Below are 24091 nucleotides of genomic sequence, written 5' to 3'. Positions count from 1 at the left end.
CAGCAGGATGTTTGCATCTCATTCTTCAGCTTTTTAATCAGGGCTGGTATTTTTTATTTTTATGAAGCAACATTTTAACATATTTCAGCTATTAATATAAAAACTGTTTTAGAGTGTAGATACTCTTTAAGACAAATTTGAGCAGCCTAGATTCTCATAAAATAATAACAGCTGGCATATGTGACCATCTTCTGTAATAAAAACTTTATAACAGTTGAGTAGCGCCCCTTTGTGGCTGACAATAAAGAAGCTATCTACACCAAATAAATATAAATATAATTTCCGAGGATTTTATCATTCCACTCTGGAGCTCTAGAGCTGAACACAGCTAGCTACAGCTGAGGTCTGATTGTTTACTGCTAGTCTGAATTAAAAGCTTTCCCAGTAGACTTTTACCTTCAAGCTGAATATCTCCATACAAATGCCTTTATCAATAATCATAAAATATCTATAAATAAACAAAACAGAATAAACATGGCGGGACATTAGTTCAGATGTACTCTTGAACACATCATACATCCACCAGTTGTTAATCTTATATTAACTACAGAACTTTTCTCCACAGACTTTTCTTCTGCAGAACAAAATCCTCTCAGAACTTTCCATCTCATTGAACTTAAGAACTCAACCAACAATCAGTCTGAAGCTCGAGCAGCTTGTAGAGAGAACTACACTGATCTGGTCACTGTGTGCAGTGAAGAAGAGAACACTGCACTGATTAATCTGATCAACACTACAGTCTGGATTGGTCTTCAGCGCAGTCAGTTCAGTTCTAAATGGTCTAATGGTGATGAAGTTACATTCAGTGCTCTGACTGGAAGCTGTGGGCCAAAGCCCTGCTGTGCTGCTATGAAGACTGATGCATCATGGGAAAGTCCTCTGTGTACAGAGAGAAGAAACTTCATGTGTTATAAACAAGGTAAATACTGATTATTAACTATCAATATTTCAACAGTATTAACTCAGATTTTTTCAGACAGCTTTATAATTCAGTGTTAATGTGTTCACTCTTTCTCCTCCACAGATCAGACTGACCTCACCTTCAGCTATCACCTGATCACTGAGAATAAGACCTGGTATGAAGCTCAGAGTTACTGCAGGAAGAACTACACTGATCTGGTCAGCATCAGAGATCAGGAGCAGAATGAAGCAGTGAAGATAGCAGGGATGAACAGCAGTGATTTCTTCTGGATTGGTCTGCTGCGTGATGACTGGGAGTGGGCTGATGGAGGAAGATCTGCTTACAGAAACTGGGACACTGGTCAACCTCGAACACCATCAACACCATCAAACTGTACACAGCTGACTGTGAATGGGAAATGGCAAACAGTGCCATGCAGTAATACTGCGCCTGTTCTGTGCTACAACAGTAAGTGCTGACTTCACTCTCTATAACTCTCTCAGCAGTGTTCAGTATCATCTATATAAAACACTGTATGTAAATTAAAGCTTCTTTTGTATTTTTTCTGTCTCTATCAGCATCTGTCAGTGATGACCGTATGAGCGGCACTCTGAACTACTGTAGGAAAGGTAACAGGACTGATCTTCTACATGTTGAGTCAGACTTTGACTCTGAAGCTCCTGGTTTTGGTGAGAAAGGAAAGATCTGTGTTCTTTGAACCACTTTAAAGAGAGAGACCACCAGATCCTCCACTTACCCACCAGTGCTGTGTAGACACAGAGCAAGGCTTGTACTGGCATCATTAGATTTAGATTTTAGAAAATAATATATAAAAAATAATATTTGAGACCAGATACTGTGTATTTTCCTCGAGTCATAAAATATATTTTTTAAAAACAACTGAGGCCCTCTAGTGGTTGTTTTCCCCTAAAACAAGTTTAATAATATTTAATATAATAAATAAATTAGTATTAAGTATTAATCATCCATAATAACGTCTAAACATTGTATTCATAATTCGATCACAGATTAAATGCTGATTTTGACTTTATTACTGTTGTCTATAATTGTGGACTAAAGCTGTGCAGCTAAATCTGAATTTTATCTGTGCTTTATTTCATGTTTTTAGATTATGTTTAGACAAACAGTATCAATCAAAAGTTTGGACACACCTTCTAATTCAATGTTTTTTTTTTTTTACATTGTAAATGAATACTAAAGTCACCCGGACTATAAAGAAACACATAATGAATTATGTAGAAACTTAAAAGTGTTAAAAAGTCCAAAATACTATATATGTAAATCATTTAGCATCTCTTATCTGGGGTTAAGCTGTTAACTTTCAGTTTCTGAGGCTGGTAACTCTGATTAACTTATCCTGTGCAACAGAGAAAACTCTTGCTCTTTCTTTCCTTGGGCGGTCCTGATGAGAACCAGTTTCATCATAATGTGTTTGATGATCTTTGCGAGGATAGTTTTAACGTTCTTGAAATTTTTTCATCATTTTTTTAAGAACTTTTTTTTCTTTACTTAGTTGATTAGTTCTTGCTGAAAATGGATTAGAGCATTACTCAAATAGAGCTATTCACTGTACACCAACTCTACCTCTTCACAACTGCACAACTGATGCTCATAAACATTAAGACACAAACCAAAATCAGGTAATTAACTCTTGACGAGTTCAGCACAGCTGTTAACTGAAAGCCTGAATTCCAGGTGACTCTACCTCAAAAAGCTGACTGAGAAAATGACAAGATTTACAAAATTGTCATCTAAACAAGTGGGGCTACTTTAAATAATCTAATTTTACAATTTAAACAAATTCTGGTTTGTTAACACAAAATAATTCCATATGATTTTCTTTAAATATTAAAAATACTTTTGACTGGTAGTGTACAGTATTAAAACCCACTCAATCAAGTCTATTAGAGACTACTTAACAGCTCCACATGGTTTACAGAGCGTCTTGTCTTTTGGTGTGCAGTTAGCACCATGCTAATTGGTTGTGCATTTGTACCTAGAACTTGTTAACTACTTCAGCCTCAAGTGTAAAACTCAAGAAGTAAACTTACAAGTTTTTACCAGCAAGCATTTGCTTTGGCTGATTTGAATTAAATATAATACCTTTAGAATGAAGGTAAAAGTAAATGTCTACATGAGTAATTATAAAATATGGTGTACAACATGCTACTGGGCAAACTTTCCCGCCCTGATGGAGCACAATAAATTTGGTGGCTGTCAAAATAAAGACACTCTCTAGGACTTGGATAGGAGTAAATGGAAGGAACAAGGGATGAAAAAATTACAAATAGATGAGTGTAGGCCTATATGTGGATAAGAACTTATTACTAGACCTTCCTTGAAGATGTATTCGCAGTTTGTTGGCTGTCAATGTTAAAGAGTTAACAGAAGCAATTAATTTGGAATCAGTAGCACGTTATTATACGTTATACGTTTTATAATGCAACTAATTACACCACCAAGTTTGACATCAACTTCTGCCATAATCTGCCCCGCCCCGTCCAATGCAAAATTGTTTTTATGGAGTCGTTCGCTCGTGGTGAGAACGTGATCCAGTCTCGATCCAACCCAGCTATCAAATATACTTCTTTTTTTTTTAATTAAGCTAAACTGCTGATTAGGTGCATTTTAATCTGATATATTAGCCAGATAATATACTACTATTAACAAATGCTGTCTCTGCTGCTTCATGCTGTTTACACACTAAGCGGTGGTATGTGCTGCATTCACTGCTCACATCTGCGCTGCATGTCCCATTAAAAACACTGTGTTTGAAAGTAAAGCTGTACATTTTCTGCATTCTGTGATAAATCAGCTTTACATTGCACAGACGTATGACCTGGAACACAGAATCTTCTCGCTATATTTACTTGCTTGCTCCCGTGCCAGACAGCTCTGGCCAATCAGAAGAGACAATGTGCTTGAGTGGTTTATTGGTGTGCATTTTGGTGTGTTTAGATTTTTACCTGTATGAAACCAAACCAAACAGAGAGAGAAACACTCCAAATAAACAAACTCATCAACTGATTCAGACCATAGAAACCAAATACACATGTGAAAACACCCTTTAATACTCAGTTAATTAAGTTCTAATTCAGAAATCCTTACAATCAAGCTGAGATGTTTACAATAAAGACAAAAAAAATGTTCCTTAATTCAATTTATTATACATTCTTTATTCCAGCGCCCCACATTGGCTTTATCTCCCCTCCAACATACAGATATATACTAGTATTATAATTGACACCACTAATATAAATGTAATTGTATTTTATGTTTCTTACATTCATTCTTTTATTTAAATACCCACTATGAAAACTTAAGAAGAACCAGTGCGATTAATCATAGAGTTCATCACAAAGATCATCACATCACAATATTCACACACATCACATCTAAACCCTTTAATTTCTGTTCCGCTTCATTAACTACAGAACGTTTCTCCACAGTCTTTTCTCCTGCAGAACAAAACAATCGTCTCACAACTTTCCATCTCATAGAGAAGAACCTGACTCAGTCTGAAGCTCGAGCAGCTTGTAGAGAGAACTACACTGATCTGGTCACTGTGTATAATGATGAAGACATCACTGCACTGATCAGACTGACTGGTATCGGCTCTGCATGGACTGGTCTGTACAGGAATCAGTCCAGTGTAAAATGGTCTAATGGTGATAACGTTACATTTAGAAATCAGGAGACTGGAGACTGTGGCTCATTGCCCTGCTGTTCTACTATGTTGGCTGGTGGTTCATGGGACAAAATTCAGTGTACACAGACAAGAAACTTCATGTGTTACAAACAAGGTAAACACTGATGACTAACTATAGTTATTTCAACTGTATTAATGCTGAACTAATTGTTATTTCTAGATCCAACTCAAATCATTGCTTCCCGTCCACAGATCAGACTAAGCCCAGTTATTATCTGATCACTGAGAATAAGACCTGGTATGAAGCTCAGAGTTACTGCAGGAAGAACTACATTGATCTGGTCAGCATCAGAGATCAGGAGCAGAATGAAGCAGTGAAGATAGCAGGGATGAAGAGCAGAGATCCCTTCTGGATTGGTCTGCTGCGTGATGACTGGGAGTGGGCTGATGGAGGAAGATCTGCTTACAGAAACTGGGACACTGGTTACCCTCGATCATCATCACCACCATCACAACCACCAAACTGTACACAGCTGACTGCGAATGGGAAATGGCAAAATGTGATGTGCAGTAATTATGTACCTGCTGTTCTGTGCTACAACAGTAAGTCCTGACTTCACTCTCTATAACTCTCTCAGCAGTGTTCAGTATCATCTATATAAAAAACTGTATGTAAATTAAAGCTTCTTTTGTATTTTTTCTGTCTCTATCAGCATCTGTCAGTGATGACCGTATGAGCGGCACTCTGAACTACTGTAAGAAAGGTAACAGGACTGATCTTCTACATGTTGAGTCAGACTTTGACACTAAAGCTCCTGGTTTTGGTGAGAGAGGAACAATTTGTGTTCTTTGAACCACTTTAAAGAGAGAGACCACCAGATCCTCCACTTACCCACCAGTGCTGTGTAGACACAGAGCAAGGCTTGTACTGGCATCATTAGATTTAGATTTTAGAAAATAATATATAAAAAATAATATTTGAGACCAGATACTGTGTATTTTCCTCGAGTCATAAAATATATATTTTTAAAAACAACTGAGGCCCTCTAGTGGTTGTTTTGCCATAAAACAAGTTTAATAATATTTAATATAATAAATAAATTTGTATTAAGTATTAATCATCCATAATAACGTCTAAACATTGTATTCATAATTCGATCACAGATTAAATGCTGATTTTGACTTTATTACTGTTGTCTATAATTGTGGACTAAAGCTGTGCAGCTAAATCTGAATTTTATCTGTGCTTTATTTCATGTTTTTAGATTATGTTTAGACAAACAGTATCAATCAAAAGTTTGGACACACCTTCTAATTCAATGTTTTTTTTTTTTTACATTGTAAATGAATACTAAAGTCACCCGGACTATAAAGAAACACATAATGAATTATGTAGAAACTTAAAAGTGTTAAAAAGTCCAAAATACTATATATGTGAATCATTTAGCATCTCTTATCTGGGGTTAAGCTGTTAACTTTCAGTTTCTGAGGCTGGTAACTCTGATGAACTTATCCTGTACAACCGAGGAACCTTTGCTCTTCCTTACCTGGGGCGGTCCTGATGAGAACCAGTTTCATCATAATGTTTTTGATGATCTTTGCGAGGATAGTTTTAATGTTCTTGAAATTTTTTCATCATTTTTTTAAGATCTTTTTTTTCTTTCCTTAGTTGATTAGTTTTTGCTTAAAATGGATTAGAACATGACTCAAATAGAGCTATTCACTGTACACCAACTCTACCTCTTCACAACTGCACAACTGATGCTCATAAACACATTAAGACGCAAAACAAAATCATGTAATGAACTCTTGACGAGTTCAGCACAGCTGTTAACTGAAAGCCTGAATTCCAGGTGACTCTACGTCAAAAAGCTGACTGAAAAAATGACAAGATTGACAAAACTGTCATCTAAATAAGAGATGCTACTTTAAATAATCTAAAATTTAAACAAGTTCTGGTTTGTTACCACAAAATAATTTTCATATGTTTTCCTTTAAATGTTAAAAATACTTTTGACTGGTAGTGTACAGTATTAAAACCCACTCAATCAAGTCTATTAGAGACTACTTAACAGCTCCACCTGGTTTACAGAGCGTCTTGTCTTTTGGTCTGCAGTTAGCACCATGCTAATTGGTTGTGCATTTGTACCTAGAACTTGTTAACTACTTCAGTCTCAAGTGTAAAACTCAAGAAGTAAACTTACAAGTTTTTACCAGCAAGCATTTGCTTTGGCTGATTTGAATTAAATATAATACCTTTAGAATGAAGGTAAAAGTAAATGTCTACATGAGTAATTATAAAATATGGTGTACAACATGCTACTGGGCAAACTTTCCCGCCCTGATGGAGCACAATAAATTTGGTGGCTGTCAAAATTTAGACACTCTCTAGGACTTGGATAGGAGTAAATGGAAGGAACAAGGGATGAAAAAATTACAAATAGATGAGTGTAGGCCTGTATGTGGATAAGAACTTATTACTAGACCTTCCTTGAAGATGTATTCGCAGTTTGTTGGCTGTCAATGTTAAAGAGTTAACAGAAGCAATTAATTTGGAATCAGTGGCACGTTATTATACGTTATACGTTTTATAATGCAACTAATTACACCACCAAGTTTGACATCAACTTCTGCCATAATTTGCCCCGCCCCGTCCAATGCAAAATTAACAAAATTAACAAATGCTGTCTCTGCTGCTTCATGCTGTTTACACACTAAGCGGTGGTATGTGCTGCATTCACTGCTCACATCTGCGCTGCATGTCCCATTAAAAACACTGTGTTTGAAAATAAAGCTGTACATTTTCTGCATTCTGTGATAAATCAGCTTTACATTGCACAGACGTATGACCTGGAACACAGAATCTTCTCGCTATATTTACTTGCTTGCTCTTGCACCAGACAGCTCTGGCCAATCAGAAGAGACAATGTGCTCGAGTGGTTTATTGGTGTGCATTTTGGTGTGTTTAGATTTTTACCTGTATGAAACCAAACCAAACAGAGAGAGAAACACTCCAAATAAACAAACTCATCAACTGATTCAGACCATAGAAACCAAATACAGTTGTGAAAACACCCTTTAATACTCAGTTAATTAAGTTCTAATTCAGAAATCCTTACAATCAAGCTAAGATGTTTACAATAAAGACAAAAAAAAATGTTCCTTAATTCAATTTATTATACATTCTTTATTCCAGCGCCCCACATTGGCTTTATCTCCCCTCAAACATACAGATATATACTAGTATTATAATTGACACCACTAATATAAATGTAATTGTATTTTATGTTTCTTACATTCATTCTTTTATTTAAATATCCACTATGAAAACTTAAGAAGAACCAGTGCGATTAATCATAGAGTTCATCACAAAGATCATCACATCACAATATTCACACACATCACATCTAAACCCTTTAATTTCTGTTCCGCTTCATTAACTACAGAACGTTTCTCCACAGTCTTTTCTCCTGCAGAACAAAACAATTCTCTCACAACTTTCCATCTCATAGAGAAGAACCTGACTCAGTCTGAAGCTCGAGCAGCTTGTAGAGAGAACTACACTGATCTGGTTACTGTGTATAATGATGAAGACATCACTGCACTGATCAGACTGACTGGTATCGGCTCTGCATGGACTGGTCTGTACAGGAATCAGTCCAGTGTAAAATGGTCTAATGGTGATAAAGTTACATTCAACAATCAGGAGACTGGAGACTGTGGCTCATTGCCCTGCTGTTCTACTATGAAGGCTGATGGTTCATGGGACAAAATTCAGTGTACACAGACAAAAAACTTCATGTGTTATAAACAAGGTAAATACTGATGACTAACTATAGTTATTTCAACTGTATTAATGCTGAACTAATTGTTATTTTTAGATCCAACTCAAATCACTGCTTCTCCTCCACAGATCAGACTAACCCCAGTTATTATCTGATCACTGATCAGTTTCTGACCTGGTATGAAGCTCAGAGTTACTGCAGGAAGAACTACACTGATCTGGTCAGCATCAGAGATCAGGAGCAGAATGAAGCAGTGAAGAAAGAAGGGACGAAGACAAGAGATCCCTTCTGGATTGGTCTGCTGCGTGATGACTGGCAGTGGGCTGATGGGGGAAGATCTGTGTACAGAAACTGGTGGAACGATCACCCTAAATCTTCTCCAGCAGACTGTGTGAAACTGGTATCAGGAAAAATGTATTCAGTACCGTGCAGTAATACTGGATCTGCTCTGTGCTACAGCAGTAAGTCCTGATTTACACACACACAAACAGCTCCATCAATAAATCATATCACTGCAGAACATCAAAGTTTGTTAGTAATCCGATTAATGCGTTTGCATAATCTGGGGTATCTGTCAATAAGATCACAGAATAACTTTGTTTTTTTAAATGAATTGAGTCGTAACATGAACATACATCAACTAGAATAGTGGATACTAGTACTATCACACATAGACCACTGAAGTCGTGCGTCATTCTGTAGTGCTCGTCCGGCTTCCGTGTCTAAGTGTTTTTTCCCTATGAGAAAAATGAATGGCTTTTTTTGAAAACCCGCGTCTGTCACATTCTGTGGTAAATAAATCTGTTCAGACCTCTGTACGTTTTATTCTGTGTACATTTTACTCCTGAACATCACTGGATCCTCTGAATTATGAGATCGTTTAAGAGTCGTAATGAGAAAAATGCTAACTTTAATCTAATGCTACAGCGGAGTGAACTGACCTCCCGGTGCCGCTGCAAAGATTAGCAGGGGACTGTTTTCGGCGCAACACCAGAGAACTCCAGCCGTAAGTTAGGAGTATTTTACACACAGCTGAGCCGAATAATGAACTAACTGCGCTTACTGAGGAGAGCTGAGATCATCACAGCATAAAATTACTAAAACAGGTCAGTGATGGTGTTGTGCAGAATCCAGTCCAGGGTCATTTCTAGCCGCTGTGCTGTGACGTCAGTTAAGCATTTGCTTAAAGTTAGCATTTTTCTGATTACTCCCCTTAAACGATCTCAAAGATAAGAGTATCCAGTGATATTTAGGAGGTAAATGTACACAGAATAAAACGTACAGGGTTCTGAACATATTTATTTACCACAGAGTGTGACAGAGGCCAGTTTTTGAAAAGCCCATTCAAATCCCCTATTGACTTGGACGGCTTAGACACGGAACCCTAAAGGAACCCCAAATATGGGCATAAACAACATGGCGCCGACCACAAAATGAAGACACGATGTCAGTGGTCTATGATGCTTTTAGTCTGTCTGCTCTACTTCCTGTTACTCCTAAAGACTCTAACTCCCAGCATGCTCAGCCTGGACTACAATGACGCTGCTGAGCATGTAAAGCTGTCGCGCTCTGCCTCTCCTGATTACTGATTGGTTGATTACTTGATTACTCCCAGGTGTCTCTATGTATTTAAGGCCTATTGTTCCTCTCCCATGTTGGAAAAAAATCTATCGTTTTCATCTGTTTTTATTCCCATCATTACATTTGTTTGTGTTTATTGCTGTATCCGTTAGAACCTGTAGGTTGTATAAGCCTACACCTTAGTCCTTCACTCTTAGAACTAGTTTTAGAATTATTAACATCACCTTCACTGAACGCCACAAGATCAATATAAGCTAGAACACACTGTAGTTTATTGCTTGGCACTCTTGTCGTTTTCCTCTGTCCAAATTCTTAAATAGGAATACTGTATTAACCAAAAACAATAACCAAAAAACAACTTAACATACTACATATTTACAGACTACAAAAAGTGGGCAAGCTCCACACAACAGGTGAAGAAGAGTTGGTAAAAGATATGACTACATGTATATGTGTGGATTTACGCGTCTAACTTTCATGTTTATAAATACCGTATTTTTGCCTTGTGTATGAAAATAGATCAGAAAATAGATGTTTTTTCATAGTGCATCTTATAATACGGTGCACCTTATAGTGCGAAAAATACAAAAATCATGTGTGCAGTTCATGTGATCCAGTGAAATGGCCTTTAGGTGCTACTTGAAGGTTTTAGTTTGGTCATTGGTGGTACATAGTCTTAAAACATGGAGAGCCACTGAGCTAGAAGAAGAGGATTGTTTATTTAATTCCTCAGTTTCAGTGTTGCTCCCACAGTGTTTTGTTTCGTCTCCACCCTGTGAGCGCTGTATTAAACACTGCTCGCTTATTTATTGCACCAGGGTCTGTTTTCACTCAGGCACTGACTAAGAAATTCCAGAATACTCCAGTTAAGAGTTTAAATGCACTGAGAAATAAGATTACTGAGCAAAAATCCAAATACCATTTTTAAAAATCTGATTTTTTACTTTTAGTAATCAGAGTCTGCTGTTTATGTGAGAATTTGAATAATCCTATAAGTTCAGATCTAACTCTAAGACTTTGTATTTTCTGTCTTCATCAGCTTCCCTCCATGTCAGTGAAGACCGTATGAACTGGGAGAACGCTTTTTACTACTGTAAGAAAGATAACAGGGCTGGTCTGCTGCACATTCATACTGAGTTTGACCACACTAAGGTGAAGAACGAGCTCAGGAGGAGGCGTATCTCTGGGACTTTGTGGGTGGGGCTTGGACAGAGCCAACTTTTTGGTTTCTGGTTTTGGTCTGATGGGAGTGATTTGAGTTCCTGGACCAACTGGGTGGGAGGGCAAGTCCCACAACTTCCATTGTCTCAGCACTGCGGTGCCATAGACACAGAGCAAGACTTCAAATGGCTCGATAAGAACTGTAGATACGCATTCAGGGTTTTATGTACAGTGAAATAATCAAACTGATCCTATTCATATATCCATTGTGTTAGATATACACACATACCTGAGGTCTGGCATTGAGTTTTTATATTTTCTGTTTCTGAATTTACTCTTAACTACATTTACATCCATTTTTTAGCTTAGCTTAGCTTAGGCTTTTCTCCTATATGTTTTTTTTTCGAAGACATCTGCAATATTTAGTCAATTACATGTTAATAAAAAGGGTGAACTAATGGAAAGGAACTTGTAATGTAAAACTATCTTTATTAGATGCCATGAATTTGTTCAAATAAATAAACTAAAATGTCAGAATTGTCAAAATTCCATATCATATCATCTACATGGGGCGGCACCATGGCACAGTGGGTAGCAGCCTGGGTTTGATTCCCTTTCTGTGTGGACTGCATGTTCTCTCCCTGTATCTGCGTGGGTTTCCTCTGGGTTCAGGCGAATTGAGTATTGGTTGAAATGGCCTTCTAGGTGTGAGTATGTGAGTGGTACTGACAATGGATGGAGGGATGGATGGATGGATGGATGGATGGATGGATGGATGGATGGATAATCTACGTGCTTGGCAGATCACATCATAAAAAAGTCTATCAGCAGAAAAATATGTCTATAGCTATGGTAAATATGGGTCCAAAAACTCTGTGTAAAATACATTTGTCTCAACTTTTAGGTCAGTTTGCCTGTGCAGTCTGACACAGTAGCTGTTCTAGAGTCAGGCCTGTCTTTTAAGAATAGTCCGTGTGATATAGTAGCTCCCTTCACCAATCACCAAACTCCTGAAAGACATTTAAAGACACTTTACACTTTTAATATTAATTTATACAGATCAGCCTGTTACTTACCTGTTTCCTTAGGGAGTGGCAGTGTGTGGGTCCCCCAGCTTTTATACCATTCATTGGGGAAATCTCTGGTGCAGGGGGGGTTCCAGTTGACATATGTAAAAAGAAGGAATTTTAATATAATTAATTATATATGTTTATATATATAGATACAGTGCCTTGCGAAAGTATTCACCCCCCTTTACATTTTTCACATTTTGTTACCTCACAACCTGGAATTCAAAGGGAATATTTGAGGGTCTGCATCATTTAATTTACAGACCATGCATACAACTTTCAACATTTAACATTTTTTTTTATTGTGAAGCAAACAACAAATAGGACAAAATAACTGAAAACATCAGTGTGCATAACTATTCACCCCCGTAAGTCAGTACTTTGTAGAGTCACCTTTTGCAGCAATTACAGCTGCAAGTTGCTTTGGATAAGTCTCTATGAGCTTGCCACATCTTGCCACTGGAATTTTTGCCCATTCCTCATGGCAAAACTGCTCCAGCTCCTTCAAGTTAGATGGTTTCCGTTGGTGAACAGCAATCTTCAAGTCTGAACACAGATTCTCAATTGGATTAAGGTCTGGGCTTTGACTAGGCCATTCCAATATGTTTACACGTTTCCTCTTGAACCACTCAAGTGTTGCTTTAGCAGTATGCTTTGGGTCATTGTCCTGTTGGAAGGTAAATCTCCGCCCTAGTCTCAAGTCACTGACAGACGTAAACAGGTTTTGCTCAAGAATATCCCTGTATTTAGCACCATCCATCTTCCCCTCGACTCGGACCAGTTTTCCAGTCCCTGCTGCTGAAAAACATCCCCACAGCATGATGGGATGGTGTTCTTGGGGTGATGGGATGTGTTGGGTTTGCGCCAGACATAGCGTTTTCCTTGGTGGCCAAAAAGTTCAATTTTGGTCTCATCTGACCACAGTACCTTCCTCCATACAGTTTGGGAGTCTCCCACATGCCTTTTTGCAAACTCGAAACGAGCCTTCCTATTTTTGCCTGTAAGTAAAGGTTTTTTTCTGGCCACTCTTCCATAAAGCCCAACTCTATGGAGTGTACGGCTTATTGTGGTCATGTGAACAGATACTCCAGTCTCTGCTTGGGAACTCTGCAGCTCCTTCAGGGTTACCTTTGGTCTCTGTGCTGCCTCTCTGATTAATGCCCTCCTTTACCGGGCTGAGAGTTTTGGTGGGCGGCCCTCTCTTGGCAGGTTTGTTGTGGTACCATGTTCTTTCCATTTGATGATGATGGATTTGATGGTGCTCCAGGGGATCATCAGAGATTTGGATATTTTTTTATAACCCAACCCTGACTTACTTACTTCTCTACAACTTTATCCCTGACTTGCTTGGAGAGCTCCTTGGTCTTCATGGTGTTGTTTGGTTAGCTTAATCGTGTTGCAGCCTCTGGGGCCTTTCAGAAAAGGTGTGTATATACTGACAGATCATGTGACACTTAGATTGCACACAGGTGGCCTTCATTTCACTAAGCATGTGACTTCTGAAGGTAATTGGTTGCACCAGAAAGTTTTAGGGGCTTCATAACAAAGGGGGTGAATACATATGCACATGCCAATTTTCAGTTTTTTATTTTCATATTTTCTTTATATACATATATATTTTTTCTCATTTCACTTCTAAAACGTAGACTATTTTGTGCAGATGCATCACATTCAATTCAGATAAAAAAAATACATACATGTTGTAATGTAGTAAAATAGGGAAATAAATCAAGGGGGTGAATGAATACTTTTGCAAGGCACTGTATATATACTTACCTTTTCCTTATGTCCTAATGTGTTGTATGTAGGAGTGTTGTGTGTGTGTGTGTGTGTGTGTGTGTATGTGTATGTGTGTATGATTGTTATCAGTCACATGTACTCTTTTTGGTTTAGCCTGGGGAGTATGGAGTTGTTAAGTGTGACGCCATGCGTGACGTTTCAGCCGTTTCCGGGTCCAAACACTGCTCAGTCAACAACAGACAAGGATGGCGGAGCCTGTAAACCTGTTTACAATAACTTCTTTCTTTAGTGAGGCACCATTGAGGGTTAAAAAAGGTCTAAACTCTTTCAATTCAAATAGAGTACTAAGTGTAGCTGTTCTCCCAGCTGGTGTATTTAGGGGTAGAGTCCAGGCGTCCATGAAAAAGACGATTTACGAGGTTGAGGTGAGTCAGATGTTAGGAGTAACTTAGCTTAGCTTAGCTAACCTTAATAAACCGGCTCTGCTGCCACTAGCTAACTAGCTAGCTAATACAGACGTATTGTTAGACTACTAATATGTTCACAGCACTGGTAAGGTCTTGTAGAAGTGTTAGGGACAGCGAGGGTTAAATTATTTTGAATACAGGTGCATGTTGAGGGTCAGTCGGTGAGATACAGCAGCTGCGAGTATCCATTCGTTAAAGACAAGTGCCATCATATGGCAGCCTTGTTGATTTGGGTGGAGAAAAACGTGTCTCGCACCGATGTGGAATGCGCATGGAAAAGGGCGAAAACACCCAAAACGGACGAAATTGCTGCCAAGAGAGTATCTGAGATGGCACCATCCACATCACGAGGTTAGTAATTAATTAATTAATTAATTAATTAATTAATTGATGTCAATGTTTATTTGCTTAACGCTTTGTAGTTTTTAAGCAGCAGTTTTCAAACCTGATCCTGGAGGACCTTTTGTCCTACTCGTTCACCCTGCTTGCAACACACATGAACCATGTAATCAGCTAATTATATAGCTCATTTTAAGTTGATGTAGGTGAATTACAGCAAAGAAACGAAATGTTCAGGACATAAATTGCTCATTTTTGGTCCTGGAGATCAACCACCCTACAGAGGTTAACCCTCTCTTAAATGTCATATTAGGTGTGTGATCAGTATTCTAGTGTGTTCTGAAATCTCCAGTGCTGGAGATCTACCACACTGGAGATTTCAGAACACACTAGAATACTGATCACACACCTAATATGACATTTAAGAGAGGGTTAACCTCTGAAAGCCAGTGTAAGATTTAATTGTATTTATTGAATAGTTCTGAAACTCTCTCATTGTTGGTGGTCCTAGGCTTTATCTTATTTTTATTTTTGAATCTGCAGAACAGCAGACTAGAGACTATAGTGTACACTGCATGTTTTAAAACACAACACTGAAATCTGTGTAATAAATTAAAGTGATAGTTACTAATATTATGCATTTTATTTTAGCTGGGATTAAAAGACCCGTCACACAGGATGACAAGGAATGGGCCCTGGCATCTTTGTCACAGCTTGGCCGTTTTACAGGGATGGGGTGGATTTTGAGTCCTGAACCGCCTCAGGTATGACTTTATTGTTTACTCTAATGCCCTTCATGTTACCAGAAACAGCACAATTACACTACATTGAATCATTTGGCTGGGATAAAGTGATTGAACATTGTTGTCTAATGTTATTTTGAATCTGAGATAACTTTCAGTTTAACACATTACATACAATACATAGATATGTGTATATCCTTGCAAATTACACGACTGTCTACTTGGAAGTGGAAATCCGATGTGAAATTGTCTTGTGGTGTAGTGATAACAAGTACAAACTTTTGTTAAATAGCCCACCTATTGCCTCCAGCATTTCAAAATAGTGATTTTTACAGAGCTCCTAACAGACTTACAATGCTATTGATGGGGACATAGCGTTACCCATGCAAAGAAATCGCTATTTTAAGACCATTAACAAACTGAAAGTAGCTTCACAATTTATTGGTAGAATCTCAAGAGCCCCTTAATTTAAAAAGAGGCACCGACAATTTTCAAAGTGCACAGGTAGTTTATTAAAAACAGTGTATAAACACTACCTTCAGGTAGTTTATTAAAAAACACTGTTTATACACACAGTAACTTCAGGTTGTTCTCTGGCACTGCCATCTAGAATTTAAGTCACGATAATTTGACTGATGAGCAAGAACGAAACTACAGCTGATAAGTGATTACTATTTTTGCAATCTGTTGCCCTGTCCTACCTATTCATTTGTGCTCATCAGAAAGTGCTGTATTTCTGAATCCTGGGGTCATTTGAGGTGGGACATTTTACAACAGTTTGTGATTGTTTCATGATTCACTATGCCCAAAGATTCACTCCAGATTTCTCCTTTAATTTAAAGGTGTTTTGTATGCACCAAAATATGTTGACACCTAATACTAAATATCTGACACTATGTGCTTAACTTTAATTATAGACATATCTCCCCATCAAGACATTTGATGGGCTAGTGAGCAGCCCAGGTTATAGCCAGGCTAAGGACAAGGCTCTTTATGTGATATCATCACTTGCAGTCACCAGTGAGGAGAAGCAACAGATTGAGGAAGCTACAGTTGGGCAAGCGAAGAATTCATTATGGTTAGAAATGCATTAATACAAAACTGCTGTGGCCCTGAAAGCACTGCAACTTAAAATGTATATAAAGGATAAATTAAGTGAGCAACTTGAAAACCCATGCAAATATTTTTTTAGTTGTAATTAGTAGTCTAAGTTAGCAGCACATTGTGTGTTGTATTGTATGTATAACTAATTATAAATATAATATTTGGTTTTGTTTGCATGTATACCAGGTCAGCCTATCGCAAGAAACGGATCACGGCAAGCAACTTTGGTTTGGTCTTAGCAGCAGTTCAGCGGAAGTCTTACCCCCTTCTCTATTTAAAACACTGCTTGGTCAGTGCAACCTCAAAGAAGGATCTAAAGTAAGGGTGTACTCACACTAGGCAATCTGAACCGTGCCCGGGCACGGTTACCTCCCAAAGCAAGGTTCGTTTGGCTAGTGTGATCGCTCCGAACCGTGCCCGGGCCCGCTTGGAGAGGTGTTCACTTGGACCTGGGCACGGTACAGATGCAGTGTGAGCGCAAACCGTGCCCGGGCACGGATCAAGATGACGTCAGTGATGCGACGCTACTGTAAACGGAGGACGTTTTATACACAATTCTGCATAGAATATTTTTGAAAAGGGTTCTAAAGAGCACCATAATGGTTAGTGTTACCCATAATAAATTAGGACTACTATCTACAAGTCCTAAACAACAAACACATTTTATTATTACTTGAGTTTTATGTTTCGCTATTTGTTTTCGCTGTTTTGGTCACTATTTATGTATATAGCAAGTACGTCTCTTACCTTACTGATGAACGTGAATTGTAGTCCACGAGTAAAGCTGCAAATTTCTCCCTGGACGTCTGCTGCTTGTGTAAAAACCTTCTTACACGTTGTTGTAGAAAAGAAAATGAAAGGTGGGTCAACACCCACCTCCCCTGTGTGTTCGTTTGATAGAGAGAGTCAGACAGGTGGAGTGAAGTTGAAAGCAAACCAAGTATTTATTACACAGCACTGAATATTCAGGAGAACCCACACATGAAAGACCGTCTAACAGCCGTCCCAGCATAAGTTCTGACCCCCCTCTGATCTGACTCCATGTTTATACCCCAAATGACGTGAAACCTGCTGATGAGGCGTTGCTAACGATTAGCTCATGTTAATATGCATAATTTCACGTGTTAGTACTCAAGTTTCACGTGTCTGACCGGACCACTAGTGTTTGGCCTTGACTGTGTTCTTCCAGAATGGAACATCGTGGCACTATCTGTGTGTGTGCGTCACCCCCCTCTTTGAAGCCGCTGCAGGTTCCCCCACACACAGAAGGCCGCTTTGATCTAAAAGCCTCCTCTGTAGAAATGTAGTCTCGTACCGAGTGTACCAGTCGAGTTGATGACCGTTAGTTAGGGTCATGCAGTGAACGAAATGCTTCAAGCATGAGCTACATAAGTCTCACAATAGTTCTCATATGTTATATGTTAATGTGTTAGTGGCGCGTGGTTAGACCGCCATACAATAGACCCTATGTGTTAGTAAACGCCTTATGTATCATGTGATAGAATCTGTGTTAGTCACATGCCTGATCAAACAATGTTTTACTATATATGTAAAGAATATATTGTGATTATTGGTTAATCTTCTATATAATTGCGTGTAAAATACACTGTGAGTAAAAATGATCAAATACAATGTGAGTATTGGTTAATGCATATAAAATACAATGTTTCACACAATGATTATGTAATTATAGATACTGAAAGATATTTGTCAATACACCCAAAGTATAATAAACAGTTACTCTTCAATTCCCGCTTTTGACGTATCAACCAGATACGTCAACACATCGTAATTCCTCCAAATATGTATTTACATATGTTCAACACTTGATAAACATATGTGTGAACATTTTACTAATGGTGGGAGCGAAAACCTGTCCGGCAGCCTTCCAACCAATTTTGACAGGAAAAATTCTCCCACGACCCCTCTGCCCCCAGGCGGCCAATAATTCGAACCCTATCAAAGGAGGAAGTGACATCATTGCCTTAAAGTCATCCCCAAGACTGGTTGGTTTACAGCATTTCCTCCTGCTCTTCCTCACACTCCAGTATAGGTAAAATACATGGTGGTTTACAGTCTTTATTATCATTATACCATTAGAGTAATGGTTATTATTACCTGGAGCCATATTGGAATAACTGGAGGGAGTGCTGGTTCGTTATAGTGTCCGTACTTTGACCTGTCCCACCCCCTTTTTCCGTACCAAGCCATTATTAAACCATAAATGTGTTTTCCCTCTAAGTGTTCCACTATTTAGTAAACTTGTTATCTATAGCCCTATATGTGTAAGTGTTAAGGTTACAGAGTGTATATATATATATAATTTTTTTTTACAATTCAGTTTTTTCAAGAGTCCAAGGCAACCTGTAAAGGAAAACAATGTCCAGGACAACCTGTAAAGAAAAAATAATGTGTCCCCCCCCCCTAATTTAGCAAATCACAGTTTATAACCCTATATGTGTAAATGTTAAAGTTACAATGCGTGTTGTTCTTTTCTTCTTTCTTCTTGTTTCACGGTTCTGAAGGTAGACTACCTCAGCCCCACGTACGAAAAGAGCTTTATTCTTGCTCTTGATGTCTGCAATATCAGTGAATGAAAAGTATGAGTTGGTGTGTGATAAGACTATGTGTGTTTTTTAATGAGATGTGTTTTAGAGTTTCTGTATGTAGTGTACTTTGACGCAATCGAAACGTTGCTTAATGAGTTACTCCCTCACTTCCTCTCTCCTCGGTCACAGCCAGGCTGTGTGCTGCTGCTGCTGCGCTCTGAGAAACTCTTTTCTCTGCTGTGGCCAGGCCAGGCCCGTGCTGCGGGGCTCTGCTGCCCCTCCTTCCTGCTGCAGGGTCAGACTTTTCAGCTGCTGCTGTCTTGTCTCCTCCTGCTTGCTCTGTGAGCGGTCTCTGTTGCTGCACAGCTGTCGAACCCTCGCCCATCAGCTGATCTGCGTACGTTGTTCTCTCAGTCACCTGGAAAGGCTCAATCCAGCCATGCTCGTTCCCCTTTCGTGCGTAATGGCGGAGGAACCCTCACTCTGTGTCCGGACTGGTCCACCTTTGCACCACGTTCTCCTTCTCCCCCTGTGTAAACAGATCTGAAACGAGACTTTTGTATTCGTTATAATCACGTTTAAGGTTCTCTATTCATTTTGGAAGTCTTTTAATGCTTCCGCCGAGTCTCCTTCCTGCAAGTTAAAATACATGGTCAAAATACATTTATCACACTTAACTTGAGCTCTAATTTCCCCTTGGAAGTTAATTATTTCATATTTAAATTTTGTCTGTGCACAGATTTCAGCCCAATTTTTGTTTTCTTACCTTCTTCAGTTGTCCTGATTTTCAGTTATACTCAATCATGATCTTTACTGTCAAATGTGCGTTCAATCCGTAACATTTAGTAATTTTAAATTACACCATTTAATTGTCAGCACCATTAATTACTGGCTTTTAGCTTCCTTTTGTTCACATCCCTTTCCCTTTTAGTGTAACTGCTTCCCCGTGGCTATAACTAATCTCTTATATCCAAATTAGATCTTACAAACACTTCCAATTTGCACGACCAAGTTTACCACCAGACACACACTATGTCTCATGCATGCACACACGCTCATGCGCACACACACACAAACTCAAACACTTCTACTTCCACTCTCAAAGACCCTACCAAAGTTAAAGATCAGCACCTCAACTCTGCAGCATCATTGTACATAACATATTTTCACTCCCACTCAATGCTTCCTGCATATCTTCTTATATTGTATTGGTAACACTATATAGATAATAAATAAGGAACAAACATTTGGAAATATATCTGAATCATGTTTATTATTATTGCTCCATGCAAAGTTTTAATGATCAGCTGCTCTATTCTCCCATTCATCTCCACACTGATTTATACAATATCAGGGCCCAAAGTTTTAAACTCAAACAAACTACACATAATGTGGCTTCTGTCTCAGGAATGGTTCCATATTGATGTACTGGGCTTTCTTGGGTTACTCTTGCTTGGACTTTAGAATCACCGCTTGTGGCTATATTATTTTACCTGCCACTTTAATTTTCTGCAGTGTGCTATTTTACTAAGAAATGATGTTTCTGACTTTTTCAATTCCCAAGATTTTATAAAGACTTGATTTCTAGATTAGAATAGAAGTGCTTAAAGAATTGGGATAAGTGGAACGTGATTATTTTTCTCTGTATCAATCGTTCCATTACAGACAATAATATTAGCAATATCAATAAACAATTTTATGCTTTGCTTTGTTCTTGTTATTATAGCAAATAAAATCTGAACAATGTTTTTCATTTACTGATCAATATGTTCAATATGTATTTATGCATATGCAATGCACAGCAGACTGCTTTTCACAATTATCAACTATACATCTATTTCCTTAAACAATTTATCAAGCCCCCCACATTGTTCCTCTTGTTCAAAAAAAAAAAAAAGGCTTACATGTTGAATAGTGAAAGTTTAATTTTGTGAATTCTAAAGTGTCTAAATTTCTTATTTTAAAAATTAGGATTGAGTGTGTCTTAAAAGCTAAGACTTTTCCAATATTGCTGAAAGTAATTGCTCATCTGCATAGTGGTTGTTTTAATACCAAAAGTTAAAAATAAATAGATACATAAATAAACTAAAAGTTCAACAATGCTCTATATGTATAAAATAATGATTGGTCAAATTTTTTTAGTAATAGTGGTGAGAGATAAAAAGTAATAGGTTTTAAAAAAGATAAAAAAGTATAAAATAATTATTGGGCAAATAATGGTGGTAATAATGATTATCTATTTTCATCTCCCCCTTTCTCTGAAACAGAATTTCTGTTTCAAAAAACTTAACACAAAATTGCTTCACCCTCTGACTGTCCATTGGGCTGGTCTACCCTGCCCAGGCCTCCACTGAACACACACCCCATCACGTCATTCATCCACTCACTCCCCCCTGGGCTGCGCTTCCCTTCCACGATGTTTTCTCCGTTTTCTGTTAAAATGCATGTGGTGGTCAGATCGAGACTGTGCCTGCCTTAGGTTGTCCCTGTGTAATATGTTGGGATCTTACCCGTCTTTGGCTAACCAGCCTATCCCACTGAACCACACACAGCGTAGCAGCACTGTTTAATCTACATTCAGTGCTGTAGTGTTCCTGCAGGGTACAGTTAGGGAGCGCAAACCCAGGTATGTCATACTGTCAGAAACTCACACTCTGGTGTTGACCGTAAAAGCCTGTGCAAGGCACCAAGTACCCATGGTTTATTATTTGTTATTATTGTATACAGATTTTCTTTATTACCATCAGTATCACCTTTTCTCTCCCACTGAATTTAGCTTAAATTATTTGCTTTGATGCCACTGCTCTGGAATAGACCCAAAAGAGTGCATGTCAATGAATAATTATTCAGATTTGGCATCTGTATCTCACAGATGTACCACAAGGTTAAATTTTGGTCCAGTTTTATTTAATATATACATAAATTATAGAGCTGGCTCTGCTTCTCAGATTGCAAACTTTACCATAATGCAGATGAAACAATTTTATATTGCTTAGCTGATTTTGTTCATGCTACAGCCAGAAAATTATGCATTTGTTTTATAGGTGGCATTGTATAAGCATGAAAACTAAATTTATGCTGTTTTCCAGATCTCTTTCTAGTCTAATTTAATACCGTAAAGCAAAACAGAGAGCTGCATTTTCAAACACATTTGATGTCCCCTTATTTGAAATGAGAAAGACCCAATTCCCTAATGCTTGTATTACATCCAATACTGAGTTTCCTTTTCAAATCAGTAAGGTCTTTCCTCACTGGTGTCTGAAATCAACTATCCCTCTTAAGAGGATCAAAATGTCAGCATAGACTGAGATACCTGAGAACATAGAGAAATTAGATATTACATCCGTCTTATATAAGTCTCATTCAGCTAGGACTGAACTGAGATCAGTCTGAATAAGAAACGATCAGTAAGATCATTGACTAAATCACCTGATAGAAAAAGCTGTGTTTGGAATGGCTCGCTCATTAACTCATTCACTATTCACCATGCAGCATTTTCTATTTATTGAACTGATTATTTAAAAATCAAATAATAAACCATGTTTATTTGTCCTGCTCTGAGGACATCTGACACAGCAGTACTGCATGGCATAGTATATTTTGGAATTTCTAGCATACATCTTCTGTACAATATTATTATAATATAATGTAATTAATAGTGAACTATATGGGGAAAAATGTACTGCTCAGTTTTTACAAAGCACTGCAAAAATGGCCAATCCAAATTGCTTAGTATTTCTGTAATAGGAAACGATTCCGACAGCGCCACATACATTCATTATTTCCATTATTAGATTTGCTTATAGAATATAGAGTTAGACATATGTCCCTGTTAGGTTAGGGCCCCCAAAATTAAGCTAATTATTTTCCTCAATTCTGACTCCCCCTTTTCTTTTTTTCTTTTTTATTTGTTTTGCTAACCAACCCCATAATCCCTTTATTAAATTCTCTAAATTCTCTAATTATCTATCCATTCACCCACCATTATTCAACAACTTAATTATTAATATTAACACTTCCCCAACCTTGCTTACATTAAAGTACACTGTACTCATGATTGGGTATTCACATTTTCACATTTTCATTTTAGAACTGTCTTATAACGTATGCATATATTCTATTATATTATATTATATTATATTTCTATGTCACATCAGTCACTTTCGTAATCGATGTCATCGCACTTTACTCTGTTAATTATTTAATTATTTATGACCATTAGTAACATCTACTGCACCGCTCCGTTTACAGATAGATCCTTACCTTGTATAGTTAGGTTTTTTATATCCTTATATTTTCTTATATATATATATATATATATATATATATATATATATATATATATATATATATATATATATATATATATATATACATATCTACCCATACAAAAAGCCTTTTCCCCCTGTTCACCTCTGTCCCCCATTTTCACTGTGTATTACTCTATTTCCCTACTGAACTGATGTTCTATTTTCTATGATATCTCACAAGCGTCAATTCACAAATAAAACCAACCTCTCAGTCTAAAACCAATAGGCTGGACCAACTCCACCTACTTCACCTTGGACTCCGCCCCTGCAGTGGGACTCATCCATTCCTATTTTGTTGTCACTCACGACTTCGTACACTCAACCAATCACACCGCTCACAGGAGCCCCGCTCTCACACAGTTTCACACACACTCCAACACATACGCACACACTTCTGTTTCACGCACTCTGTCTTAGTACTACATAGTAGGTACAGCGCCTACTAATTTTACCAAATGTCTAGAGCAGGAACAGCGTCTGCTTCTATTCTGTTTATGTTTATTATTATTTTTATTTTTATATTTTTTATTATTTTTTTATGTTATTTTATTTTATTTGTTTTTTATTTATTTTTGTTATTTTCTGAACCTGTTCACGAGCGGATCAATCTCGAGGTGAGGCTTACACCTAGCCGTTATCCGAACATCTCGTCAGAAGCCGGGGGGACACGC

General features: G+C 37.9%; 1 protein-coding gene and 1 long non-coding RNA gene across 2 annotated transcripts in view; one reads left to right on the top strand and one right to left on the bottom strand.

Moving 5' to 3' along the window:
* LOC125801640 (macrophage mannose receptor 1-like) overlaps positions 1–24091 on the bottom strand; it is a 224400-nt gene that overhangs the window by 151054 nt on the left and 49255 nt on the right. The window lies entirely within an intron of this gene.
* LOC125801650 (uncharacterized) lies at positions 1331–8426 on the top strand. Its single transcript, XR_007438849.1, has 3 exons — positions 1331–1369; positions 5285–5335; positions 8033–8426. It is a non-coding gene; the product is annotated as an uncharacterized LOC125801650 (long non-coding RNA).

The sequence above is a fragment of the Astyanax mexicanus genome, chromosome 4 (assembly GCF_023375975.1).
Source record: "Astyanax mexicanus isolate ESR-SI-001 chromosome 4, AstMex3_surface, whole genome shotgun sequence".
Lineage (NCBI taxonomy): Eukaryota > Metazoa > Chordata > Actinopteri > Characiformes > Acestrorhamphidae > Astyanax > Astyanax mexicanus.
This window is presented reverse-complemented; position numbering and strand designations above follow the sequence as displayed.